Below are 15,828 nucleotides of genomic sequence, written 5' to 3'. Positions count from 1 at the left end.
TGTCATCGCGCCTGTCTGCTCCGTGCCGCACAGACCAGAGAAGCAGAGGGATCTCCTCCCCTCGTCGTTGGAACGGGGTTAGGTGAGTATGTATTTTATTATTTCTTATCAGGCACTATTGGGGGCAGCTGTGGGGGCATTATACTGCGTGGAAGTCCGTTATCAGGGCATTATACTATGTAGAGGCAGCTTTAGGGGCATTATACAGTGAGGAGCAGTTATGGGGCATTATAATGGGTGGAGGGCAGTTATGGGGGCATTATACTTTGTGTAGGGCAGTTATGGAGCATTATAATGGGTGGAGCGCAGTTATGGGGGGCATTATACTGTGTGTAGGTCAGTTATGGGGCATTATAATGGGTGCAGGGCAGTTATGGGGGGCATTATACTGTGTGTAGGGCAGTTATGGGGCATTATAATGTGTGTAGGGCAGTTATGGGGCATTATACTTTGTGTAGGGCAGTTATGGGGCATTATAATGGGTGAAGGGCAGTTATGGGGGGCATTATACTGTGTGTAGGGCAGTTATGGGGCATTATAATGGGTGCAGGGCAGTTATAGGGGGCATTATACTGTGTGTAGGGCAGTTATAGGGGGCATTATACTGTGTGTAGGGCAGTTATGGGGCATTATACTGTGTGTAGGGCAGTTATGGGGCATTATAATGGGTGGAGGGCAGTTATAGGGGGCATTATACTGTGTGTAGGGCAGTTATGGGGCATTAGAATGGGTGCAGGGCAGTTATAGGGGGCAATATACTTTGTGTAGGGCAGTTATGGGGCATTATAATGGGTGGAGGGCAGTTATGGGGGGCATTATACTGTGTGTAGGGCAGTTATGGGGCATTATACTGTGTGTAGGGCAGTTATGGGGCATTATACTGTGTGTAGGGCAGTTATGGGGCATTATAATGGGTGGAGGGCAGTTATAGGGGGCATTATACTGTGTGTAGGGCAGTTATGGGGCATTAGAATGGGTGCAGGGCAGTTATAGGGGGCATTCTACTTTGTGTAGGGCAGTTATGGGGCATTATAATGGGTGGAGGGCAGTTATGGGGGCATTATACTGTGTGGAGGGCAGTTATAAGGCATTATAATGGGTGGAGGGCAGTTATAGGGGCATTATAATGTGTGGAGGGCAGTTATAGGGGCATTATAATGTGTGGGGAGCACTATGGGGCAATATACTGTGTGGGGGCAGTGTCAGGGGGTATATTATATACCGTAGTATACAGCAGGCTCAGGGAACAAATCTAAATTCTTTGGCTTAGCATGCAAAAGGGGCGTGGCCTAAATAATCGTTCAATAATCGGAATCGAGGTTACATGTTGAATTCATCGTGATTTTGATTTAGTTTCTATGTTCGTCAGTACATGTGCGTATATCAGATTCCTGGTCCCCTGTGAGTGTGACGTTAGAGGATGAGGGGTGGGGGCGCTATTGGATTTAGAAGCTAACCCCTGTCCACATGCTCTATTAGGGCATATGGACTTCATAAAGGGGTATCCCCTGCTCAGTTTCCCCCTCAATGATCCAGAATGGAAAGCCGTACTTCCGGATGGACTCGAGTCATCCATGTTTTTTGTGCTAAACAAGGCTTTCCCTGGCATATTTAGCTGTTTGCTGTGGGTGCTGAGAGCCGGACCCGCGGCGATCATCTGATCATCGGCGTGGCTGCAATCTCAAAGGGGTTGTCTCTGATGGGACCGTCCCTTTAACTGCAGTGACACCTACATTTTTGGTTCTGTATTTTCATAAACTGCTGCTCGAGAGGCCAACATTTTAATATATTTAATGTGCCAGTTTTGTAACTAATCCTGATTCTTGCCAGTGGAGGGGCCCTGGTTGTAGAAGTGACGTCCTTGTCTTTACCAATGGGAACCTACGCTCTCTGTTTTTTATAGTCTCAGCGCAGAAGTAGATTTTTACAGATGCGGCAGAGCTAAGTTTGTTATTTCACCGGTTCCTTTGTGCACTATATTAAGTTCAGATAATGGAGTAGATGAAAACCACTGATCACACACCCTGAGCTCTGCTACATCCATCATCAGTGGGAAGAGTATTGGGAAACTTCTAGGTTAATTGCTCTTTTTAACTCCGGTTTCTGTATGAAAAGATCCACAAACAGCCGGGATTAAAGTGCCAGATAATTGAAATGTTTTATCCCTGAGATTACTGACACTTATAAATGATCGGAGCGCTGATACCACCTTAATCCCCCTGTGATGTTCCTCCGCACAGTGTAGTCCTGAGTGATGCAGCTTAAGTAGCTCTTCTGTGCGGAGGATAAACTCTTCCATTTGCTTCTCGGAGCCGTTTCTTTGTGGTGATCGCGGTGATGGGAAGAGGCGCTGCCCGCAACCTCCCCACAAAAGCTGCGTCAACATCACGACATTTTTCTTGCCTCCTTTAATCTCTGAGGCTTTTTTTATGAGCTTTAAAAAAACAAATCTGTCACCGGATTTACAAAGTTTTATGCTTTGTTTGTGTTTTTCTCTTACTTTTTTCCTTTACCACATTGTGTATTGTGCAAAGCAAACAAAGCAAGCAGAGATTCTTCTGTCTGTTCAGCTCCTACCGAGGGAGCCATTACCTTTCTATATCGACCGGTCGTGGCCAGCCTGGCAGCCATCAGGGGGTCCGTATAGCCCTCATGTTCAGCCAGGACTAGGACAAAGGCTAGAGATATGCACTCATATAGGGCTCAACATACACTATATGGAGGAAAGTATTGCCCCCCAGTGTTTCGTTCAGTCCATCCCCCCAGTGTAGAACATCCGGCACTCGCCCTGCAGTCACTTTACAGACGTTAGTGGTAGATCGGGTCGTTATAAAGAGATCACTGAATCCAGCGCGGTTCTGTAATAGGACGTCACCGGTGTAACAAGTCCGTTCCGGAAATTCCTCCTCATCTAGATATTCCACCATCACCTGTGACTGATATTATTGTAAAGTAGAAGGAACCGCAGCAACTCAGCCACGAAGTGGAGACCACGTAAAGTTACAGAGCGGGGGGGGGGGGGCCGAGTGCTGAGGAGAATAGAAAAGTTACCAACGCTCCGCTCTCTCCATAACTGCAGAGTACAGACCTCCTCTGGTATTAACATCCGCGCACTGTGCCCGGGAGCTTCATGGCATGGGGACCGAGGAGCAGCATGCCAGCCTTACATCACCAAGCACAATGCCAAGCATCAGATGGAGGGTGTAAAGCCGCCGCCACTGGACTCTGGAGCAGGGGAAACGTGTTCTGTGGAGTGACGCTTCTCTATGTGACGTGTTCTGTGGAGTGACGCTTCTCTATATGACGTGTTCTGTGGAGTGACGCTTCTCTATATGAGGTGTACTGTGGAGTGACGCTTCTCTATGTGACGTGTTCTGTGGAGTGACGCTTCTCTATATGACGTGTTCTGTGGAGTGACGCTTCTCTATATGAGGTGTACTGTGGAGTGACGCTTCTCTATGTGACGTGTTCTGTGGAGTGACGCTTCTCTATGTGACGTGTTCTGTGGAGTGACGCTTCTCTATGTGACGTGTTCTGTGGAGTGACGCTTCTCTATATGACGTGTTCTGTGGAGTGACGCTTCTCTATATGAGGTGTTCTGTGGAGTGACGCTTCTCTATGTGACGTGTTCTGTGGAGTGACGCTTCTCTATATGACGTGTTCTGTGGAGTGACGCTTCTCTATGACGTGTTCTGTGGAGTGACGCTTCTCTATATGACGTGTTCTGTGGAGTGACGCTTCTCTATATGGCGTGTTCTGTGGAGTGACGCTTCTCTATGTGACGTGTTCTGTGGAGTGACGCTTCTCTATGTGACGTGTTCTCTATGTGACGTGTTCTGTGGAGTGACGCTTCTCTATGTGACGTGTTCTGTGGAGTGACGCTTCTCTGTGACGTGTTCTGTGGAGTGACGCTTCTCTATGTGACGTGTTCTGTGGAGTGACGCTTCTCTGTGACGTGTTCTGTGGAGTGACGCTTCTCTATGTGACGTGTTCTGTGGAGTGACGCTTCTCTATGTGACGTGTTCTGTGGAGTGACGCTTCTCTATGTGACGTGTTCTGTGGAGTGACGCTTCTCTATGTGACGTGTTCTGTGGAGTGACGCTTCTCTATGTGACGTGTTCTGTGGAGTGACGCTTCTCTGTGACGTGTTCTGTGGAGTGACGCTTCTCTATATGACGTGTTCTGTGGAGTGACGCTTCTCTATATGACGTGTTCTGTGGAGTGACGCTTCTCTATGTGACGTGTTCTGTGGAGTGACGCTTCTCTATATGGCGTGTTCTGTGGAGTGACGCTTCTCTATGGCGTGTTCTGTGGAGTGACACTTCTCTATGTGACGTGTTCTGTGGAGTGACGCTTCTCTATGTGACGTGTTCTGTGGAGTGACGCTTCTCTATGTGACGTGTTCTGTGGAGTGACGCTTCTCTATATGACGTGTTCTGTGGAGTGACGCTTCTCTATGTGACGTGTTCTGTGGAGTGACGCTTCTCTATGTGACGTGTTCTGTGGAGTGACGCTTCTCTATATGACGTGTTCTGTGGAGTGACGCTTCTCTATATGACGTGTTCTGTGGAGTGACGCTTCTCTATGTGACGTGTTCTGTGGAGTGACGCTTCTCTATATGGCGTGTTCTGTGGAGTGACGCTTCTCTATATGACGTGTTCTGTGGAGTGACGCTTCTCTATGTGACGTGTTCTGTGGAGTGACGCTTCTCTATGTGACGTGTTCTGTGGAGTGACGCTTCTCTATGTGACGTGTTCTGTGGAGTGACGCTTCTCTATGTGACGTGTTCTGTGGAGTGACGCTTCTCTATGTGACGTGTTCTGTGGAGTGACGCTTCTCTATGTGACGTGTTCTCTATGTGACGTGTTCTGTGGAGTGACGCTTCTCTGTGACGTGTTCTGTGGAGTGACGCTTCTCTATGTGACGTGTTCTGTGGAGTGATGCTTCTCTATGTGACGTGTTCTGTGGAGTGACGCTTCTCTATGTGGCGTGTTCTGTGGAGTGACGCTTCTCTGTGACGTGTTCTGTGGAGTGACGCTTCTCTATGTGACGTGTTCTGTGGAGTGACGCTTCTCTATATGACGTGTTCTGTGGAGTGACGCTTCTCTATGTGACGTGTTCTGTGGAGTGACGCTTCTCTATGGCGTGTTCTGTGGAGTGACACTTCTCTATGTGACGTGTTCTGTGGAGTGACGCTTCTCTATGTGACGTGTTCTGTGGAGTGACGCTTCTCTATATGGCGTGTTCTGTGGAGTGACGCTTCTCTATATGACGTGTTCTGTGGAGTGACGCTTCTCTATGTGACGTGTTCTGTGGAGTGACGCTTCTCTATGTGACGTGTTCTGTGGAGTGACGCTTCTCTATGTGACGTGTTCTGTGGAGTGACGCTTCTCTATGTGACGTGTTCTGTGGAGTGACGCTTCTCTATGTGACGTGTTCTGTGGAGTGACGCTTCTCTATGTGACGTCTTCTGTGGAGTGACGCTTCTCTATGTGACGTGTTCTGTGGAGTGACGCTTCTCTATGTGACGTGTTCTGTGGAGTGACGCTTCTCTATGTGACGTGTTCTGTGGAGTGACGCTTCTCTGTGACGTGTTCTGTGGAGTGACGCTTCTCTATGTGACGTGTTCTGTGGAGTGACGCTTCTCTATGTGACGTGTTCTGTGGAGTGACGCTTCTCTATGTGACGTGTTCTGTGGAGTGACGCTTCTCTATGTGGCGTGTTCTGTGGAGTGACGCTTCTCTATGTGACGTGTTCTGTGGAGTGACGCTTCTCTATGTGACGTGTTCTGTGGAGTGACGCTTCTCTATGACGTGTTCTGTGGAGTGACGCTTCTCTATATGACGTGTTCTGCGGAGTGACGCTTCTCTATGTGACGTGTTCTGTGGAGTGACGCTTCTCTATATCACGTGTTCTGTGGAGTGACGCTTCTCTATATGACGTGTTCTGTGGAGTGACGCTTCTCTATATGGCGTGTTCTGTGGAGTGACGCTTCTCTATATGACGTGTTCTGTGGAGTGACGCTTCTCTGTATGACGTGTTCTGTGGAGTGACGCTTCTCTATGACGTGTTCTGTGGAGTGACGCTTCTCTATGACGTGTTCTGTGGAGTGACGCTTCTCTATATGACGTGTTCTGTGGAGTGACGCTTCTCTATGTGACGTGTTCTGTGGAGTGACGCTTCTCTATGTGACGTGTTCTGTGGAGTGACGCTTCTCTATGTGACGTGTTCTGTGGAGTGATGCTTCTCTATGTGACGTGTTCTGTGGAGTGACGCTTCTCTATATGAGGTGTTCTGTGGAGTGACGCTTCTCTATGTGACGTGTTCTGTGGAGTGACGCTTCTCTATATGACGTGTTCTGTGGAGTGACGCTTCTCTATATGAGGTGTTCTGTGGAGTGACGCTTCTCTATATGAGGTGTTCTGTGGAGTGACGCTTCTCTATGTGACGTGTTCTGTGGAGTGACGCTTCTCTATGACGTGTTCTGTGGAGTGACGCTTCTCTATGTGACGTGTTCTGTGGAGTGACGCTTCTCTATGTGACGTGTTCTGTGGAGTGACGCTTCTCTATATGGCGTGTTCTGTGGAGTGACGCTTCTCTATATGACGTGTTCTGTGGAGTGACGCTTCTCTATGACGTGTTCTGTGGAGTGACGCTTCTCTATGTGACGTGTTCTGTGGAGTGACGCTTCTCTATGTGACGTGTTCTGTGGAGTGACGCTTCTCTATGTGACGTGTTCTGTGGAGTGACGCTTCTCTATGTGACGTGTTCTGTGGAGTGACGCTTCTCTATCTGACGTGTTCTGCGGAGTGACGCTTCTCTATCTGACGTGTTCTGCGGAGTGACGCTTCTCTATGTGACGTGTTCTGTGGAGTGACGCTTCTCTATGTGACGTGTTCTGTGGAGTGACGCTTCTCTGTGACGTGTTCTGTGGAGTGACGCTTCTCTATGTGACGTGTTCTGTGGAGTGACGCTTCTCTATGTGACGTGTTCTGTGGAGTGACGCTTCTCTATATGACGTGTTCTGTGGAGTGACGCTTCTCTATGTGACGTGTTCTGTGGAGTGACGCTTCTCTATGTGACGTGTTCTGTGGAGTGACGCTTCTCTATGTGACGTGTTCTGCGGAGTGACGCTTCTCTATATGACGGTCTGATGGATGGGTCTGGGTTTGGTGAATGCCAGGAGAACGTTACCCGCCTGACTGTATTGTGCCCGCTGTAAGGTTTGGTGGAGATGGGGTAATCCTATGGGGTTATTTTTCAGGGGTCGGCCCCTTAGTTCCAGTGAAGGGAAATCTTTATTTTTCAGCACACAAGACATTTAGTAGCTTCCAACTTTGCGGGAACAGTTTGGGGTTCGGTCTTTTCTGTTCCCCATGGCTGCGCCCCAGTGCACAAGGTCCATAAAGACATGGCTGGTTGATTGTGGTTGGTCGGTCGGTTGGTTGGGGGAGTTTGTGGTGGAAGAACTTGATTGTCCTGACCTCAACCCCATCCAACACCTTTGTGATGAACTAGAACGGAGATTGCGGTCCGTGCGGGGCCTGTGTACACATCAGTCATGTGAATGAAGCCTTAGAATCTGCTCTGCAATGTTCTGTTTATCCTGTTCATGGACCGTATCGCTGATTTCTGCTTTTGCTACATATGTAGGATCCCCTGCAGATAAGCCTGACCATGCTGGTTGTTTGCCAGTGATCTTCATGCATTGATGTCCTGCTGCACTTGTGGTTGGATTGTGCTTAAGCAATGCAGTCGGTCTGAACAAGCAGAGCTGCAGTGTAAAGCATGGAACAGAGCAGTGGCCATTGCCTGACTACCTCAGGCTCCAACAGACAATGCCGCTAAGCTAGAGTCACTGATCATAGCTGCGTCCTAATGTAGCAGAGCTAAAAAGCAGCCCACAAGATTAATGGTAGGCAGGCATTACCGAAAGGAGGGGAACAACTGCACGTCTGCTCCTAGTTCTGCCCGTGGGCATCTTCTACATATGTGGGAAGCCATCCAGCCAGGAGAGGACGAGCTCACCGTACCCTCTTGGCTATTAGTTTTTTTTCCTTGAGATCGATCGCACTTCATCTTTATGTTCTTACTGGTCCACCGCTGGTCCGTGTTTCTCAACTCTAGTCCTCAAGTTCCCCCGACCGATCATGATTTGAGGATATCCCATAGAGACCACACCTGCTGCACTGACATTAGGGGTATATTCACATGGTGCAAAATCGCGGCAAACCGTACCAGTTTTTCAAAGATCGTTGGCAAAAAAACGTGAATTCACCCCCACCGCGGGAATACCCCCTAATTATATGACATGGGCAAAACGAAGGAGATCCTGAAAACATGAAGCTGCATGCGTCCTGGTAGCATCGCTCCGTGATTCACGACGAGCCCCGTCAGCGAGCGCACCTCTACATAACCCTCTCCGGGCTTTAACCGCAAGTGGCTGCTCTGCCAAGTCTAAATCTAACACCACGGGATGAAACTGAAGGTGGCAAATGTGTCATGACTGTAATAAGTAAATAAATCCTCCCTTGGATTTGGCCGCACGCTCACATTTTAATGCTGAGAATGTCGAAACATCACACATGAAGTCTTGTTTATTTCAGCTTTATTTTTAAAGCGCCCCCCCCCCAGGAACTCAACCGTACCACTTCGTTACTATCCTTGCGTTTATAATCCCAGCGTTCAGATGTCGTTCTCGAAGGATTAGTCGTTGTCACTGGTGATGGTAATAAAGTTCTACAATGCCCCAGCGCATGTTTAATGCTTTCTCCACCTTTGCTCATTGTCGCCCCCTGCTGAGCAATGTGCTATGAAGTGCGGTGGGGGGGATTTGACAGCTGCTCTGAGCACAATTCTGTATTTCTAGCCAGATCCAGGGGCAATCCCAAACAACAGAGGGTCCTCGTACAGGACTGGTATATGGGTCCCTGTTATTCATCTATAACTTCATGGCCGCGAGCTGCTACCCATAGTTCACCTCCTGCGTGGCTCTCCCTCACGTGTGCCAACCACCAGTAATTGTGCAACATAGATGGGAATAAACCTAACCCTTTACATGTAGTCTAATAGACACCAAGGAGTACTATTATTTTTTTCCAAGGTTGCAGTGGGCCCCCTTATCCGCAGGGCCCTTTTGGAATAAATTTAAGTGGCATCTTCTTCACCCCTTTCCCTTTCTACAGGGTCTCTGTAAAATGTTCAGAAACCTCCACAGTCACAAGAAATATCTTCAGCAACTAAAGACACCGGGGAGAGGGGTAGGAGGGGGATGATACTGCAGTCTCTACTGCCAAGCTCATCTTTAAGGCCCTGTTCACACAGAGTTTTTTTGACACGGTTTTTGTCAAAAATGTCCGAAATTGACTCCCATTGATTTCAATGGGAGGTGGAGGCATTTTTTTCCCACGAGCGGGAAAAAAAGGCTCACTCTGCGAACGGGCGCAGAGTTTTTTGATGCGTTTTATGGCGTTTTTTTCCTTTGCCCGTTGAAGAAAGAGATTAAAAAACCACGGCAAAATTCACGGCAAAAAAACGCCTGCAAAACCACTTAAAAAAAAACGGAGCTGATTTTTACAGTCAGATTTCCAGTAACTGAGAATGAGGGGGAGGAGGGGGATGGTGCTGCCGTCTCTGCCTTTGCTAGCAAGCTGTAAGGCCTCATGCACATGGCCATGCCCGTAATCATGGCCTGTGATTGTGGGGACGGCCGCAGGCCGCATTTTCGTGCCGTGCTCCCATACAAAGTATGGGAGCACGGCCTGTAAAAAATGAAAAGTAGGACATGCTCCATAATTCCCGGCACGGTTCTACAGCACAGACACCTATCAGTAGCGATACGGAAAAGTGTCCGCGGCCAATAGAGCCGGGCGGTCCGCAATTATGGAGATTTTGTACGGTCGTGTGCATGGGGCCTTATACGGTAACACAGTAATTATAGACACAGGGGAGAGGGGTAGGAGGGGGATGCTGCTGAGGTATCTGTACCTCCGCCTGTGGGTGAGATTTCACTCTTTGATGGGGGAGTAGCAGGGAGGCAGCTGATTGGCTGAGTATACAGCCCAGTTGTAGACCATCAAAATCTGCAGGGTGAACACAACATTTTTGGCTGTACTACATGTAATATAACCCGCTGCTGCCTGAGGAGAGATTTTTTTTTTATAATGAGGGGTACTCTTTAAAGGAAATCTCCAGTCAGGACTAATACACTGTGTTATGCCTTGTGCAGAGCCTGAGGGGGCGGAGCATGACACAGGGATTCAAAGAGCACCTAAGAAAGGCTCCTACTGTCGGGCACTGCCCGCCACACTAGGAATAACAGAGGATCTATTTTGCCTGTCGGGTGCCTTTAAGTCTTAAAGGTGTCACGTTACTATTTATACGAAGCATCAGATGTGCAGGTTTTATATCTCTTGTGAAGCGCTGCACACAGGACCATGGTCAGATCCGGTGCCAGAGTGCTGTGCAGCCATGTGGAGTGTGTAACGGGGGAGCTCTCTTCCAGTAACGCGGGATCTCTCTTCCAGTAACGCGGGATCTCTCTTCCAGTAACGGGGGAGCTCTCTTCCAGTAACGGGGGAGCTCTCTTCCAGTCGGTGGGATCAAGGCTCGTGATCGGCCCCTCATACACCAGTGACCAGGTCTGTGCAATACATTAACCCCACTGATTACAGTTCATTGAGGGGGGAGTCACCTTGTGGGGTCCAGTGTTTATATCTGAATACAATGTCATTGTGCATCACATTGCTCTTACTAGTCTGGAGTTCTCTAATACTACAGTCACATCCAAAGCTGTGGTTTTCTATTGGTTACCTCACATTTTCTTGCTGCCTCTTACTGGCAAACATTACAGGACAGGCTGGTCATATAGCAATGTGTCCCGCAGTGCAGAGATGGATACATATATGGCCAAATGTACGTGGACCCCCAACCATCACACCTATATGAGCTTGTTACATATCCCACTCCGAAACCATGAGAGTTAATATGGAATTGGCCTCGTTTTGCTTCTTGGGGAATTTGTGCCCATTCGTGGGGTCAGGCGCTGATGTTGGAGAAGGTCTGGCTCACAATCAGCGTTCCAATTCATCCCAATGGTGTTGGTTGAGGTTGAGTTCGGGGTGTTGTGCAGCCACTCGAGTTCCTCCACACCAAACCCCTCACCCCATTTCTTTATGGAGGTCGCTGTGTGCACTGGGGCGCAGTCATGCTGGAGCAGGAAAGAGCCGAACCCAAAACTGTTACCATATAGTTGGTTGATAAAGTTGTAAAAAATGTATTTTGTATGTTGGAGCATCAACCCCTCACTGGAAATAAGGGGCCGAACCCTGAAAAACAACCCCAGACCATTACCCCTCCTCCACCACGTTACAGTGGGCCCTATGTATTCCGGTAGTTACCGTTCTCCTGGCATCCGCCAAACCCACATTCCTCCATCAGACTGCCAGATAGTGATGGAGGTACACGCTGATCCAGAGCCCGGTGGCTTCATGCTTTACACCTCTCCAGCCGCCGCTTGGCATTGTGCATGGTGATCTTAAATTTGTGTGCAGCAACCATGGAAACCCATTTCATGAAGCTCCGGACGCACAGTTCTGGTGCTGATGTCACTCACAGAGACCGTGTGGATCTCTGTAGTGAGTGATATAACAGTGAATAGGCGATTATTACACACCACACACTTCAGCAGATAATAACACGTACAAGTGATCAGAGTAGATCTATCAGATAATAACAACACGGGACCAGGACAGATCTATCAGATAATACCACTTACAGGTGACCAGGGCAGATCTAGCAGATAATAATAACACAGGTGACCAGGACAGATCTATCAGATAATAACACTTACAGGTGACCAGGGCAGATCTATCAGATAATAATAACACTTACAGGTGACCAGGGCAGATCTATCAGATAATAATAACACTTACAGGTGACCAGGGCAGATCTAGCAAATAATAACAACAACACTTACAGGTGACCAGGGCAGATCTAGCAGATAATAACCCAGATGACCGGTGCAGATTTAGCAGATAATAACACTTACAGGTGACCGGTGCAGATCTAGAACATAATAGTAACACTTACAGGTGACCGGGGCAGATCTAGAACATAATAGTAACACTTACAGGTGACCGGGTCAGGTCTAACAGATCAGAAATGTCATGAACTAACTTGTGGCATCCTAAGACACTGCCATACTACTAGCAATGTTTGTCTATGGAGATAACATGACTGTGTGCTGGATTTTATGCACCTGTTCGCAATGTGTTCTGAAGCACCTGAACTCAATAATTAAGGGAGTCCACCTAATTGTGTCTTTTATAATGTAGATCGTTAGTAATGAAATGGATAGACGTGAGGTTATAGATAAAGATAATGGATGGTTGGGAAATCCGCAGGATGTTTTTGGTGTGGGAGGAAACTTGTATCAGTATAAAAAGGAAGAACATACAAACTCCCTGCAAATAGTAGTGACATGTGCTAGGCCATTGGACAGGTGAGGCTGGCAGTGTAGGCTATAGGCGTTCTAAGAGTTTGTTTTGAATGCGGACCCCTGTCTGTAGCCCGTACGCAGCTAGCTTAGCAGAGCTGAATACCTTTATTTAATCTGAAAAAGCAGATCAGAACTGAAGGAGCGCAACGCTCAGCCCCTGTTGATCAAAACTTCTCATATGACACTTTCAGAAGTTTTATAACTGGCAGCCAGCACAACTTTGAATGCAGCTTTGCATGTGACTGGAGTAGACTTGATGTCACACATTCTCCAATGTTTTTGGAATTTCTTCCCCTGTCTCGTGTAGAGTCCGCTCACTGTCACCCTACGTTCATACCCGCCGTCATATTTCTCTGTACATTACAGCGGCTGTGTGGGATTAGCGAGCTATGTAGCGTCCGTCTGGCGGGCACTACTGGGAATGTATGGCTGCATTCCAGAAAGCCACAACGTCGCAGCAGTAGTCGTATACATTTCATACCTGCTCTTATTTGTCATCATGATATCCTGTTATTGACGTTGTCGCTTCCAGAAAGTAGCAAATGTCCAAGGATTTACACAACGCTGTGCACTGAAGGTGTCAAACCCATTGCTGCCACATCTAGATAATGAACCAGATTTACCTGCAGTCTGATGGAAAATCGCAGATGCCCCAAATAATAGTATCATCATAAGTTGTAGTAAATGTCACGATATATGTATGTGTATGTATATATATACACTACCGTTCAAAAGTTTGGGGTCACCCAGACAATTTTGTGTTTTCCATGAAAACTCACACTTATATTTATCAAATGAGTTGCAAAATGACTAGAAAATATAGACAAGACATTGACAAGGTTAGAAATAATGATTTTTATTTAAAATAATAATTTTCTCCTTCAGACTTTGCTTTCGTCGCTCCATTTGCAGCAATTCCAGCATTGCAGACCTTTGGCATTCCAGCTGTTAATTTGCTGAGATAATCGGGAGACATTTCCCCCCCTTCTTCCAGAAGCCCCTCCCACAAGTTGGATTGGCTTGATGGGCACTTCTTGCGTACCATACGGTCAAGCTCCTCCCACAACAGCTCTATGGGGGTGAGATCTGGTGACTGCGCTGGCCACTCCATTACAGATAGAATACCAGCTGCCGGCTTCTTCCCTAAATAGTTCTTGCATCATTTAGAGGTGCTTTGGGTCATTGTCCTGTTGTAGGATGAAATTGGCTCCAATCAAGCGCTGTCCACAGGGTATGGCATGGCGTTGCCAAATGGAGTGATAGCCTTCCTTATTCAAAATCCCTTTTACCTTGTACAAATCTCCCACTTTACCAGCACCAAAGCAACCCCAGACCATCACATGACCTCCACCATGCTTGACAGATGGCGTCAGGCACTCTTCCAGCATCTTTTCAGTTGTTCTGCGTCTCACAAATGTTCTTCTGTGTGATCCAAACACCTCAAACTTCCATTCGTCTGTCCATACTTTTTTCCAATCTTCCTCTGTCCAATGTCTGTGTGCTTTTGCCCATATTAATCTTTTCCTTTTATTAGCCAGTCTCAGATATGGCTTTTTCTTTGCCACTCTGCCCTGAAGGCCAGCATCCCGGAGTCGCCTCTTCACTGTAGACGTTGACACTGCCAGTTGAGGACCTGTGAGGCGTCTATTTCTCAAACTAGAGACTCTAATGTACTTGTCTTGTTGCTCAGTTGTGCAGCGGGGCCTCCCACTTCTCTTTCTACTCTGGTTAGAGCCTGTTTGTGCTGTCCTCTGAAGGGAGTAGTACACACCGTTGTAGGAAATCTTCAGTTTCTTGGCAATTTCTCGCATGGAATAGCCTTCATTTCTAAGAACAAGAATAGACTGTCGAGTTTCACATGAAAGCTCTCTTTTTCTAGCCATTTTGAGAGTTTAATCGAACCCACAAATGTAATGCTCCAGATTCTCAACTAGCTCAAAGGAAGGTCAGTTTTATAGCTCCTCTAAACAGCAAAACTGTTTACAGCGGTGCTAACATAATTGCACAAGGGTTTTCAAGTGTTTTCTAATCATCCATTAGCCTTCTAACACAGTTAGCAAACACAATGTACCATTAGAACACTGGAGTGATGGTTGCTGTAAATGGGCCTCTATACACCTACGTAGATATTGCATTAAAAACCAGACGTTTGCAGCTAGAATAGTCATTTACCACATTAACAATGTATAGAGTGGATTTCTGATTAATTTAATGTTATCTTCATTGAAAAAAACTGTGCTTTTCTTTCAAAAATAAGGAAATTTCTAAGTGACCCTAAACTTTTGAGCGGTAGTGTGTGTGTGTGTGTATGTGTATATATATATATATATATATATATATATATATATATATATATATATATATATATATATATATATATATACACAAGTGAGATAGATCGATAGATAGATTCAGATGAGATGTATGTGACTGACTTTGCTGTCCTGTAGATGTTTAGTGTGTGGGTGTTCTCCTGTATTGGAGCTGCTGTCATGTAGATGTTTAGTGTGTGGATGTTCTCCTGTATTGGAGCTGCTGTCATGTAGATGTTTAGTGTGTGGATGTTCTCCTGTATTGGAGCTGCTGTCATGTAGATGTTTAGTGTGTGCATGTTCTCCTGTATTGGTGCTGCTGTCATGTAGATGTTTAGTGTGTGGATGTTCTCCTGTATTGGTGCTGCTGTCATGTAGATGTTTAGTGTGTGGGTGTTCTCCTGTATTGGTGCTGCTGTCATGTAGATGTTTAGTGTGTGGATGTTCTCCTGTATTGGAGCTGCTGTCATGTAGATGTTTAGTGTGTGGATGTTCTCCTGTATTGTTGCTGCTGTCATGTAGATGTTTAGTGTGTGGGTGTTCTCCTGTATTGGAGCTGCTGTCATGTAGATGTTTAGTGTGTGGGTGTTCTCCTGTATTGGTGCTGCTGTCATGTAGATGTTTAGTGTGTGGATGTTCTCCTGTATTGGTGCTGCTGTCATGTAGATGTTTAGTGTGTGGATGTTCTCCTGTATTGGTGCTGCTGTCATGTAGATGTTTAGTGTTTGGATGTTCTCCTGTATTGGTGCTGCTGTCATGTAGATGTTTAGTGTGTGGATGTTCTCCTGGATTGGAGCGGCTGTCATGTAGATGTTTAGTGTGTGGATGTTCTCCTGTATTGGTGCTGCTGTCATGTAGATGTTTAGTGTGTGGATGTTCTCCTGTATTGGAGCGGCTGTCATGTAGATGTTTAGTGTGTGGATGTTCTCCTGTATTGGAGCTACAGTCATGTAGATGTTTAGTGTGTGGATGTTCTCCTGTATTGGTTCTGCTGTCATGTAGATGTTTAGTGTGTGG

The 15,828-nt window shown here is 46.9% G+C and overlaps 1 protein-coding gene across 5 annotated transcripts in view; it reads left to right on the top strand.

Annotated features, from left to right (window-relative positions):
• BABAM2 (BRISC and BRCA1 A complex member 2) overlaps positions 1-15,828 on the top strand; it is a 181,965-nt gene that overhangs the window by 60,570 nt on the left and 105,567 nt on the right. The window lies entirely within an intron of this gene.

This window comes from Rhinoderma darwinii, chromosome 4, assembly GCF_050947455.1.
Source record: "Rhinoderma darwinii isolate aRhiDar2 chromosome 4, aRhiDar2.hap1, whole genome shotgun sequence".
Taxonomy (NCBI): domain Eukaryota; kingdom Metazoa; phylum Chordata; class Amphibia; order Anura; family Rhinodermatidae; genus Rhinoderma; species Rhinoderma darwinii.
The sequence above is the reverse complement of the archived record's forward strand: the minus strand, read 5'-3'. Positions and strand labels throughout refer to the sequence as shown.